We start from the raw sequence: 12,879 nt of genomic DNA, 5'->3' as shown, positions 1-12,879 counted from the left end.
ATGATGATAATAATAAAATAATAATGACAACCATTGTAACAATAAAGTACCTTAAATTCTGAGACACAAATATATACGTTAAAGTTGATTATTTAAAAAGTTTTATTGATTACATCCTTTATCATGACATGCAGATTAATATAACTATTCTATTAATTAAAACATTTCATAATTGTATTAAACAAAATTAATTACGTAAATATAATATATGTATTACGGTTCTTTACTAACATATAAATAACAACGAGACGGGAACAAGTTTTGTTATCTCATACTCATCCTCATAGAAAAAAATTTATCTATATCTTTATATCTAAACTCAACATGCAACAAACTTTTGTTTCATCCTCATTCTTATCGGGTAATGGATATAATCTCGTATTCATATTTGTACCCGTATTTTTACTACTTCAATATTAATTTCAATTAATTTTTATAAAATAATAAAAATTACGGTAAAGAAAACATAATATTATCAAATATTCAATATTAGGAGGATAGTTGTTTCTTCGATATCAAATAATTTGAAATAAAATATAATTATTTATATTTAGATTAAAATACCAAATAAAATTTCATGAGAATCAAAACATTTATTAAATTTGCAAAGTGCAACATTAATGAATCCTAGTTAATAAAATTTAAAAATATTTTTAAGAAAATATAAAAGGAAAACAAATATTCTAATTAAAATATATTTTAAATATTTGTTTACTTCAATTTGTTAAAATTTAATGAATCTTTTTTTATACACTGATAATACATCACTAGATCTTTTATCAAAATGACACAAAGAACAAATAATAAACATAATAATAAAATCTTAACATAGATCTTGTATCTTTTGAACTCCAATATATGTTGGATGGTGATAAAAAAATATTCATGACGATTACATTAAATTTTTATATTGGAATAAATAAAAGTTATTTATACAATTATAGTGAAAATTACAATATGATTGATAATGAGTTAGAAAATAAAAATAATTAGATAAAATATATTGAAATATATTGTACATGATGAAAATAAATAACAAATAAAAATATTAAAAAATTAACAAATGTGTTTCTTAGAAACAATTTGAGAAACTATTGAAAGAAATCGCACAAAGAAAAAAAATGTATAATTAAGGGTATGATAAGATGAAAAATACCTTAGAGATATAAGAAAACTTATCAAATATCAACATATATATATATATATATATATATATATATATATATATATATATATATATATATATATATATATACTCAATAGTTGAGATTTAAAGAAAATTTTTTTAGCGAATCAAAATAGATCTTCAAATGAAACAAAAATTAATAATAATAAGTAAAAAAAATTTATATCACCTAGTAAATGAAAGATTTATGTTATTAAACACTTAAATTGAGAGTATTAAATATTCTCATGTGAAAGAAAAATATAAATAAAAATATAAAAAATAATAGAAATATTTAAATGTAAAATATGATTTTTTTTTTAATTGACATACATTATTTAACATAATTACATAAAGTTATAATAAAATGAAAATATATTGGATATGCGAATGAGTTTTATGACAAACCAATTAATTGGAAGAAAAAAATAAAACGTGTATATATATATATATATATATATATATATATATATATATATATATATATATATATATATATATGGAGTTACTTGATTACTCATAAATATTTTAATAATTTAAATAAAAATAGAAATATGAGGGAAACATATATTATAACGGAGATATTTACATTTTCATAATACCCAGTTAAGAAAGTTGAAAATTTTCTTTTAGAGTTATATTTTCTACTTTGAGAAAGCGTGTTGTGCCTACACTGGCTTATTTGAACCATGTCGAACGACACCGTTTCACTGCTACGATTTAAATATTTTTAGTGGTTAAACTGTTGTGGTCATCACTTTAATGTTATAAAAATTCTTCATTGAAAGTAACAGTGTTTTGGAGTTTCCCCTTTCAATTTTTTCTTAATTTAATAATATATTAACTTTAGTTTTAATTATTAATTTAGCCATCTAATCTTTTGTTTGAGTTAATTTGGTCTTTTTATTTTTTGTTGGTTCAATTTAGTTCTTCAATTATTTAAAAAAGGTTTAATTTGATCTTCTCTATTAAGTTAAAATCCGTACATGACACATGTCACATGACAATTTACGATCGTGACACGTGATAATAGTTGTATTCAATTTATTCTTTTATCTAAATTTTTGGTTCACTTTAGTATTTTTATCTTTTAAACGATCTAATTTTGTCTTCTCCCATTTGAGACCAAATCAGTATACAAACTTAATTACAATTTATATATACATATTAAAATATTTTTTTTGAATTTATACATTAAATCACTCCACCTAAATATTCAAGTTATTACTTTTTTATTTTACCCTTATAATTTTTTATATTTCGAAATTATTTACATTTGTCAAAAATAAAGTTTGAAGAAATTTTTTAAAAGAAATGTTATTTTAAACTTTGAAGACAATAAATTTCTTTAGAACCACTGTTTCATTCATCAGAGGATTTCTACAAAAAAAAAAAAAACCACCAAAACACTGTTTGTGCGCACCACTGTTATTCTCATAAACAACTTTTATAACATTGAAGTGATGACCAAAACACTGATGTTTAACCACATTAAATATAGGTTTAATTACTCGGATCATACCTATTTTGGTTCGAAAATTTCAAAATAGTACCCACTTTGAACTTTGTCTCAATTTAGTACCCAATTTTGATTATTACATCAATGTAGTACCCTCCGTTAAGTCTTCACAAACGGCATTAACTACCTTGCCACGTGTCAGCCTCTGGATTTTTAAATTTTTTTTAAATTTTTTTTAAATTTTTTTAAATTTTTAATTTTTTTTTAAATTTTTTTTAAAAAAAAAAAAATTGCCACGTGTTAAATCCTTGATGTAACACGTGGCATTGTCAGTGACACATGGCAAGGTATCGCCACGTGTCAAGGTACTTGACAATTGTCATTGTCTTCATTTCAACTTAGTCCCCACATGTGTCTATTTGTTTTAATTTAGTACCCATATATGTTTATTTGTTTCAATTTAGTACCCAATTTATTTGTTTGAATTTTATTCAAATATATTTTTTTAAATGGAGAAATATTGTATCTCTTTTAAGACAAAATTTATTATTTATATAAATGTTATATTGATATTTATTACTAAAAGTGAGTTATAAAATTAAGTATTGAAATTTATATTAAAGTTAATGATAAAAGTCATGAATAACATATTTGTAAGTCATTTTTAATAACAAATATAAATATAACATTTATATAAATAATAAATTTGGTCTTAAGGGATACATAATATTTCTCTATTTTATAAAAAAATATTCAGACAAAATTAAAACAAATAAATTGGGTACTAAATTGAAATCAATAAATATATATGGGTACTAAATTGAAACAAATAGACACATGTGGGGACTAAGTTGAAATGAAGACAATGACACTTGTCAGGTACCTTGACACGTGGCGATACCTTGCCACGTGTCACATCAAGGATTTGACACGTGACAAAAAAAAAATTAAAAAAAAAATCAAAAAAAAATTAAAAAAAAATTAAAAAATTTTTAAAAAAATTAAAAAAAATTTTAAAAATTAAAAAAAATTAAAAAAAAATTAAAAAAATTAAAATATCCAGAGGCTGACACGTGGCAAGGTAGTTAACGCCGTTTGTGAAGACTTAACAAAGGGTACTACATTGATGCAATAATCAAAATTGGGTACTAAATTGAGACAAAGTTCAAAGTGGGTACCATTTTGAAATTTTCAAACTAAAATGGGTATGATCCGAGTAATTAAGCCTTAAATATATTTATTTAAATTGTAATACTAAAATGGCCTCGTTCAAATAAACTAGCAGAGGCACAACACGTTTTTTCACGTTTTTAAGTAATACTTACATGGACGAGTTTATTTGTCATTTATAAGTCTTTGTAATTGTGTAACGTATGAATGTTTCTGCAACATTATTGTATTTAATATTTAATAATAAGAATGAGGTGATGACATTCCTTGACAGATCTTCATCAATGATAGTAAGAGAGTCAAAAATAATACACTCAATATTTATATATTTATTTATTGTCATTAATATAATAATAAAAAAATACACCTCCAAAGAAAACTGTAACTACAAAAAAAAATTATACGAATATATATTTGAAGAGGTTTTTTCATATCACGTTCCAAAAAATCAATATAAAATCTTCACATGTAATTAATTTTGGAACATTAGAGAAAGAGCTACATTTTCTAATAAATAAAGAGGTTGAATATATTCTTTTAAAAAATAAATCTATTATTTTATTTTTCATCAATATATTTTTTTTAGTTTAAGATTAAAAAATAATTTATCATAATCAAATAAAAAATCTAAATAGACAATCACTACAAGTAAAATTTATGATAAACAAATCACAATTAAATATCGGTTATGAAATAACACATTATAATATTTTTACTTTTATATTCATACAAAATGAATATACATCGGCTTATGGGATTATTTAAAAAGATAATGCTAACATTAAACTAATACTTTACTGTTAAGTGAGAAAAATAAGAATTATTTTATTTTTCTTCAAAAACGGAAGAAAACAAATAAAAGATCAGAGTAAAAGTATTGATCTTGTCTTTAACTTACTTTTTCCTCAGAAAAGAAAAATAATCATGTGAGAATAAAAAATGCATAAATATAATAAACTCCTTACATAATAAAACAATAAATAAATATTTTAATAAATATTTTTATTCTTTATTATACTTTATTTTATGTTTTATTATTTATTATTAAATATTGTGTTATATATATAAAGGCGGAACATAACATAGTGTTGACCAACGGGAGCAATGACTTCCAACACTTTTTTTTTCTAATTTTTTATATATTTTTAAAAAATATTTTATATTTTATTATTTTATTTATATTAATTTAGTTTGAAAAACCTTTTTTAAATTTAAAAATCATGTTTTTTTTTATTATAATTTTTTTTACTTCTTTATTTGGTTTTTCTTTTTTTCGTGTCTCCATCTCTTTCTTCTTTTTTATTTCCATCTCAATCTTCATCATCAATTTCTTATTATTTTTAAAATCAAAGTGCACAAGGAAAAAATTGAAGAATTAAGAAAAATTTTGGACTTAACAATTTCTTCTTTTGAGTAAATTAATTTTTTACTCTTTTTTTTTCGAAGCAATATATATATATATATATATATATATATATATATATATATATATATATATATATATATATATATATAAAGGCAGAACATAGTGTTAACATAGGAGAGCAATGACTCCCCAACACTTTTTTTTTTCTAATTTTCTATATATTTTTAAAAAATATTTTATATTTTATTATTTTATTTATATTAATTTAGTTTAAAAAATATTTTTTAAATTTAAAAATCATGTTTTTCTTTTTTATTGTAATTTTTGTTACTTCTTTATTTGGTTTTTCTTTTTCGTGTCTCTATCTCTTTCTTCTTTTTTATTTCCATCTCAATCTTTATCATCAATTTCTTATTATTTTGAAATCAAAGTGCACAAGGAAAAAATTGAGGAGTTAAGGAAAATTTTGTACTCAACAATTTTTTCTTTTGAGTAAATTAATTTTTTACTTTCTTTTTTCCGAAGCAATATGTGCCTTTTTTTACGCTATAGGCATTCTGTTAGAGATCATAAAATCATGCTTTGATTATTGATTAAACTCTTCTTTGTGTGGATAAAGCTATTTTAAGCTTTGAAGTCGTGTAAGGAAAGAACAAAATTAGTAATCTTTAAGGTAAGAGAATGTAATAATATAGAAGTTATTAGTTTTTTTAGAATATTGACTTTTGGTTTTAAGATTTAAGTTAGGATATTCATAATTTAATATTTTTCTAAATAGGTGAGAGGTGACAAATTTATATTAAAAAAATTATGGTAAAGAGTAAAATAATTAATTAATTTTTTCAAGTGGAAGGCTTGTGATGAAGATAAAAAAAGTACATCTATGTCATATAAACTTGATAAACTTTATGAGAATCTAAAAATTGAAAAAAATGAAAAACAACTCTTTAATATTCTAAGTTATATATATAATGAATTTAGAAATGCTTTAGAATGTGATCTCGAAAAGATAACTTTAACTTTTTTTTTAATATATTATTATTAGTAATAAACTTTATGCTACTTTTTTATTTATATATATATATATATATATTACATATATTTTAAATATTCTAAAGAATTTTACAAATTTCAAATTTATAAATATATTAATTAAAAAAAAAATGGGGCCATGGCCTCTAACCCCTTAAAAGATCCGCGGTTGCTCTTAACACTCTGACTTTTCAACATTTAATACTGTTTTAAAATTATTCAACAATTAATACTCTAAATTTGATATGCATGATACCTCTAAATTTAATGAAGGTTGTATGTTATGTTTGACCGACCAATTTTCATATTACATAACATTATCTTTATTATAAAACTTAATTTATTTTGTGAATATAATATATCTGATTATTTTGATGATCTGCTTATAATTATTTTCCACTATTTTATTCGATTACTGACGTTGTCAAAATACAATTTATTTTTATATACATAATCAAAACTTTAAAATTTTATAGCATGTTAATATATAGATGTGTTAGCATTTCAAAAGGATTAAATTACAAAGTTCCAACAAGTAAAATATATGCTTTTACATTATTAAATAACACCTTTAATGATTTATTTTAAATAAATTACTTCAATAAGTATATTTATCTATAAGCAATATAAAATTATTAGAGGAAAAATTATATTTGTTTTAGTTCAGTTTGAGAATGAGTCATATGGAATGCAATGGATGAAGGAGAATTAAACTTCTCTTATTTATTACCAATAAATCTCACTAACAAAGACATGAAATTGTTACATCTTTATTTCTGGTTTTTGATTTCCACTGCAGTCACACAGGCAGCAAGAGTTGACGCACTTCTTTACACAACCAGGACAGTGCAGATTAGGACAACCATCATGTGGGCCATGGCACGGGTAGTTACAACCATTCACCGTACCTACAAAATTTTTTCATTTTTATTCAGTAAAATTTAGATTCGTACATAAATTCTTAATAAATAAAATATATAGATAACTGTGTAAGAAAAAAAAAAAGTACAACGTACCTGCGGCAAATATTACGAGAAATAAAACCATCATACAAGGAAATAATACTGAGACTTTTGCCTTTGCCATTGGTGTGTCTCTGTGTTTAGAGGGACTTTTAGAATAATTTTTCAAATTATAGAGTTTGTGTCTCTGAAGATTATTTATAATGTTGATAATAATAAAATAATAAAGATAAATTATAAAGATAACCATTGTAACAATAAAGTACCTTAAATTCTGAGACACAAATATATTGATTATTTAAAAAGTTTTATTGATTACATCCTTTATCATAACATGCAGATTAATATAATTATTCAATTATTTTAAAAAATTCATAATTGTATTAAACAAAATTAATTACATAAATATAATATATGTATTACCATTAAGGAATAGGTGGGGCGCCGCCCCACAAATTTTTTAAATTTTATGTGTTAATTTTTTTTTAAAATTATGTATATTTTCAATTTTTTTAAATTAGGTAGTAATATATTAAATTTAGTGAAAATTAAATTAGATATTTTTATTTTTTTATAAAATATAATATCTAGTGTTAATAAATAATAAAACATAAAATTAAATATAATAAAAATATGATTTATTTTATATATATATATATATATATATATATATATGAATTCATTATAAAATAAAAAATATATTATAATTCTCATTTTTTATTCTTGTCCTTGTTTACCTAACGTGATTTAGTGCAAATTATTAATTAGTGTATCATTATTTTTTTTCTTTAAAAGGTGAAAGTAAAAAAATGGAAGTGATAATTCATTTTCTTTGCAAAATTTGTTTTAGAATTATTATTTTTTTCTTCTACTAAAAAACCATGAACAAGTTTTATTCCTACTTAGCTCTATAAGCAAAGGAATATAATTGTAAAATGTCCACTTGCAAATCTTTTCAGTTTTGAAGAGATAATTTCGGTGCAATTTCACAAATTCATCTCTGCATTTTCTCTTAAATCATTGCTATGGAACACAGAACAAACTCAATATTCATCTAATTTGTCCAAATGAACGCAACTTCAATACCAAATTAAATATTATATAATATTATTTAGGTTAAATTATTCGTTTAGTTCCCATTTTCGTAGCAAAATATCAATTTGGTCCCTCAATTTTTTTTATCTCAATTTGATCCCTATTTTGGGAGATTTGATACAATCAAGTCCTTTATGTTAGTAATGTAGTGACGGTGTTAAATGAGATACCATATATCAGTTTCAGAATTTTTTGAATTATTTATTTATTTATTTTTGAATTATTTTTTTAATTTAAAAAAATATAAAAATTTGTCACGTGTCAAGCTGACATTGTGCCATGCGGCCGTGACAGTGTCACGTGTCACAATTATGCCAGTTGTCATTTTCCTATTCTTAATTTGGTTCCTGTATTTTAATTTTTGTCTCAATTTAGTTCCAATTTTTAAAGTTGTGCAATTTCGTCCCCTCTAAATTGAAACAAAAATCAACTTTTATAAATGTTATACATATATTTTTATTAAATTTAATTTTTTTATTCAAATTGATATTTTTATTATATATTTTCAACAAAACTAAGTTTATTTAAATTTGTTTCACATTCAATTTTATTTAAAATTGTTTTTCAAATTTTAAATTTATTTGTTTTTTATTGTTACATAAACTAGTTAATTTTTCTTAAATTTTACACCAACTAAAACATTTGTATAGAAATTATTGAATTTTACACATTTTAAAAATATGCAATTATTTAAAATACAAATTCAAATAAAATATCAATATAATTTATGTTTTTTTTTAGCATTATTTTCTATTAACAACTCTAAAACCATTTTAAATAAAGTTTAATATAAAATATAAATTAAAATAAACTTAATCTTGTTAAAAATATTAATTTGATTTAAATTTGGAAAGAGACAAAATTGCACAATTTTTTAAAAAATTGGGATAAAATTGAGACAAAATTGAGAATAGAAAAATGACAGTTGACATTATAGTGACACGTGTTAAAATTATATATAATATTAATAGAAACCAAATAAAAAATTAAATGAATATAATTGAAGTTTAGAAAATTTAATACCAAATTATATAATTATATAATATTATATATTTTAATAAATATCGTAATATTTCATTTTAATAGTACAATACTATCAAAACAGGACATTTCATTATTAATAGGTCACCCATAGATAAAAACAACACAAAATGATACGATTAACAATATGCCAAACACAAAATCACAACATTCTGAAGACTCCAAACTCTCAAACTCACTAATGAAAACCTTAAACATGAAAACATTAAAAAAAAAAACACAATACAAACCGACAAAATTAAACCACTAACCCAACCACTACAATGTAATTCAAAACCCTAACTACGATTTGCTCCCTAATTTCAATTAAAACGTATTTATACATCTCATATAGCACCCAAACGGATCACGTAATAAAAGATAAAACACAGCGGTGCAAATAGTATCAGCATGTATAGTACTTTATTACTAATTTAAACATGATTAAGAAAAAGACCAAATAAATCAATATTTACAAAAAATAGTACATTTTTCGATGTTTCAACAAAATGAAAATCAAAATCAACAAAATTGAAACTATCGATGTATTTAACCACACACACACATATATATATATATATATATATATATATATATATATATAAATAAAGGAGATTTCCCTTCTTGTGTCCACATTTCAAAATATCAATTTTATCCTTTAAATATAATAATTTATTAAATTTTTAAAAATTGACCGTTACTTTTACAAGTTTTTTATAAAATCGGATGTCTCTACTTCTTCTCTTCTTCTTTATTTATCAATGATTATTCTTTCATCTATTTTGATATATTTCACTCTATTTTTAATAAATATAAATTTAGTTTATATATTAACTTAATAACATTACAATATTATCATCTACTAATATAATATCATGCATATTTAAAAAATGTATACACACAGACGCAATAGCGCCTGTGTTTATGCTAGTATATATATATATATATATATATATATATATATATATATATATATATATATATATATATATATATATATATATACTTTACGTAATTTTTTAAAAAGAAAAACTACAGAGGAATTATTACATAACGGAATTTCATAATTACATAAACATAATAAAAGAAAAACAAAATCTGAAAATAATATAAATAAAGGAATTTTTTAAGTAGTCAAAAGAAGTATATATATATATATATATATATATATATGTATATATATTAATAAAAAAATTAAAAAAATTATTATTATTATAAAATAAATATAAATTGTAACATCTCAATTTTAGCAGTTTAAAACTAATAAAATAGGATGTTCCACCTTAGTATTCAAAACAGATAAAACAAATGTATAAAATATATTAATACAGTCTTACAAATGATCAGACTATATAAATATATCAATTATACATACCAAACATGTTTAACTCTAAATACAAGCTAACCTCTTACAACAACTTCTCACTAAGATCTCCATCTGACCTAAAAGATGACTCCTCAATCTCTAGAGGTGTCTCTGAAACTGCAACCACCACTGCTTCCACCGAATAGGTGATCATCGCAAAAAGAAAACATACAACACAACACATAAACACAGAAGAAGGATAAGCTAATGACTTTTAAAGAATTTTCTTAAACCATATAATATTGATATATCTAACAACTAAAGTCAAGCAGATATTCACATACACATATTTCTAAACTACGACTCAACTAATTCGGATACATGCATTGAGGTCGGATCCAGTCAGTTCTGCACTTATAGTGGCATCTCATGCTCTACAGAGTGACAGATTAATAGTCAAAACTACACCACATACAATGTCAGTCCGTTAACACCTATTGGTTAAGGAAAAACCCATAGGCTAGGACCTCCTACTCCTCTCACCACATACCCCATTCCTCTCTACTTGAGAATTTGAATGGTTATTAGAACATCATGATAACTACCAAGACAATCTCTACATAAATGCATACACTACCACAATCACTGCTAATTCTCCTTGGGTTAGCACCAACCAATCTCAACTCAGTCTCATATAAACAATCTCATATCATATACTCATTATTCATAATAATTACAAAGCTTATATGATAACTAAAATATCACCCAAATTTAACTCAATAAAACAAGTTTCAAGTTCTGACTCACTCGCCCAACGAGTAGCATTCACCCAGCCACTGGCCCATTCTCGCCCAGCTAGTACCACTATTCCAGGTTTGGAAGTTCCTGACTTGGAAATTCGCCCAATGAGTATGCGAATCTGCATAATTCTACATATCAGTGTTCTGCATATATAATTCTGCAGATCAACTCATTCACCCAGCGATTGGGCTTGCCCAACGAGTAAGCAAATTTGTATAATTCTACTGAAACTAATTTAAGCAAAATTATACCTATTCAACTAATCCATACAACTCCAAAACCTCCACCAAAGACCATTCGAGTATCAAACATTAATTCTATCAAAATATTCACACCAATTTCATCTAATTGCACCCATAACATACGATTATTCTCAAACAACAGATAAAACATAAGTATTTATCGTTTTCAAACATCACAACCCAATTCTCATATCAAACACATCAGTCAATTACAGAATATTCATATAATAACATTCCTAACAGGTTTATGAGACATAAGAGACATTAGCTTCCCTTACTTGATATCTTGCTTAAACAACTCTATAAACGTCAGACGTCTCTAACTCCATAGGATATTCTATCTACACATAGAAACATCAAAAGAACGATCAAGACATACCATTATGATCACTGATACTGATAAATAAAATGACGCATACAAGCGAAAAAGGACTTACATGCAACAAAAAACAAAAAAGATAGCGGAAACTTAACTTACGCGAACGGAAAACTGATTGGTCCAATTTGAAGAGCTCACCGAGAGGATCAATCCTACAGTCTCGATTTTTCAATCAGACGACCAGAAAGACAGAACTTATAGAGAGAAGTCAGAGAATTCTAGAAAAGTGGTTTTTAGAGAGATGATGTGTTTTAAAATAATGAAACTCGTTTATAATAATTCTATTTATACTAAAACCTTTTTAATATTAAATTAATTAAGTCTCACAATTTTTAAACCACTATCACTTCTAAAACACTATTTTCTAATATTTTACATAAATAACTTTTATATAGATAGTTTTTATTTATTTATTTTGTTACGAGTAATTATTTCAGTTTAAACAAATTAAATGTAGAAAGATCAGTCAAATAAAATAAATAATTAAGTTTAAAAATATCATTTAAAAGTTAAAATTAAAAATTAAAAGATAAAATCAATAACATACTTATATTAATTTAAAATATCAGTTTTCTTAACATAAAATGCAAAATTGAAAAAACAAATGTGTATATAAAAAAAACTTTTTTATACAATAATATAGATATTATGACTCTTCAAAATTTATTTCAAGATTTTAACTCCTATAAAACTCCCCAAGTGTTTATGGAATGTTATCGAAGGAAAATCATGATTTATTTCTTCTCTTATATAAATTCCACAAGATGGCATGAAATTGTTACATATTTATTTGAACCATGAAACCTCAAATTTATTTCATTATCATTAATTCTTTATCAAACATTTCCATTTCCATTACAACCACAAAGGCAACATCCTTTG

The 12,879-nt window shown here is 23.1% G+C and overlaps 1 long non-coding RNA gene across 1 annotated transcript; it reads right to left on the bottom strand.

The window, feature by feature from the left end:
- Positions 1-6,890: 6,890 nt before the first annotated feature.
- Positions 6,891-7,335, bottom strand: LOC114187865 (uncharacterized). Its single transcript, XR_003605360.2, has 2 exons — positions 7,209-7,335; positions 6,891-7,100 (listed from the first exon to the last, which is right to left on the bottom strand). It is a non-coding gene; the product is annotated as an uncharacterized LOC114187865 (long non-coding RNA).
- Between the last annotated feature and the right edge of the window lie 5,544 nt (positions 7,336-12,879).

This window comes from Vigna unguiculata, chromosome 6, assembly GCF_037176805.1.
Source record: "Vigna unguiculata cultivar grain cowpea cultivar isolate G323 ecotype 2 chromosome 6, ASM3717680v1, whole genome shotgun sequence".
Taxonomy (NCBI): Eukaryota; Viridiplantae; Streptophyta; class Magnoliopsida; order Fabales; family Fabaceae; genus Vigna; species Vigna unguiculata.
This window is presented reverse-complemented; position numbering and strand designations above follow the sequence as displayed.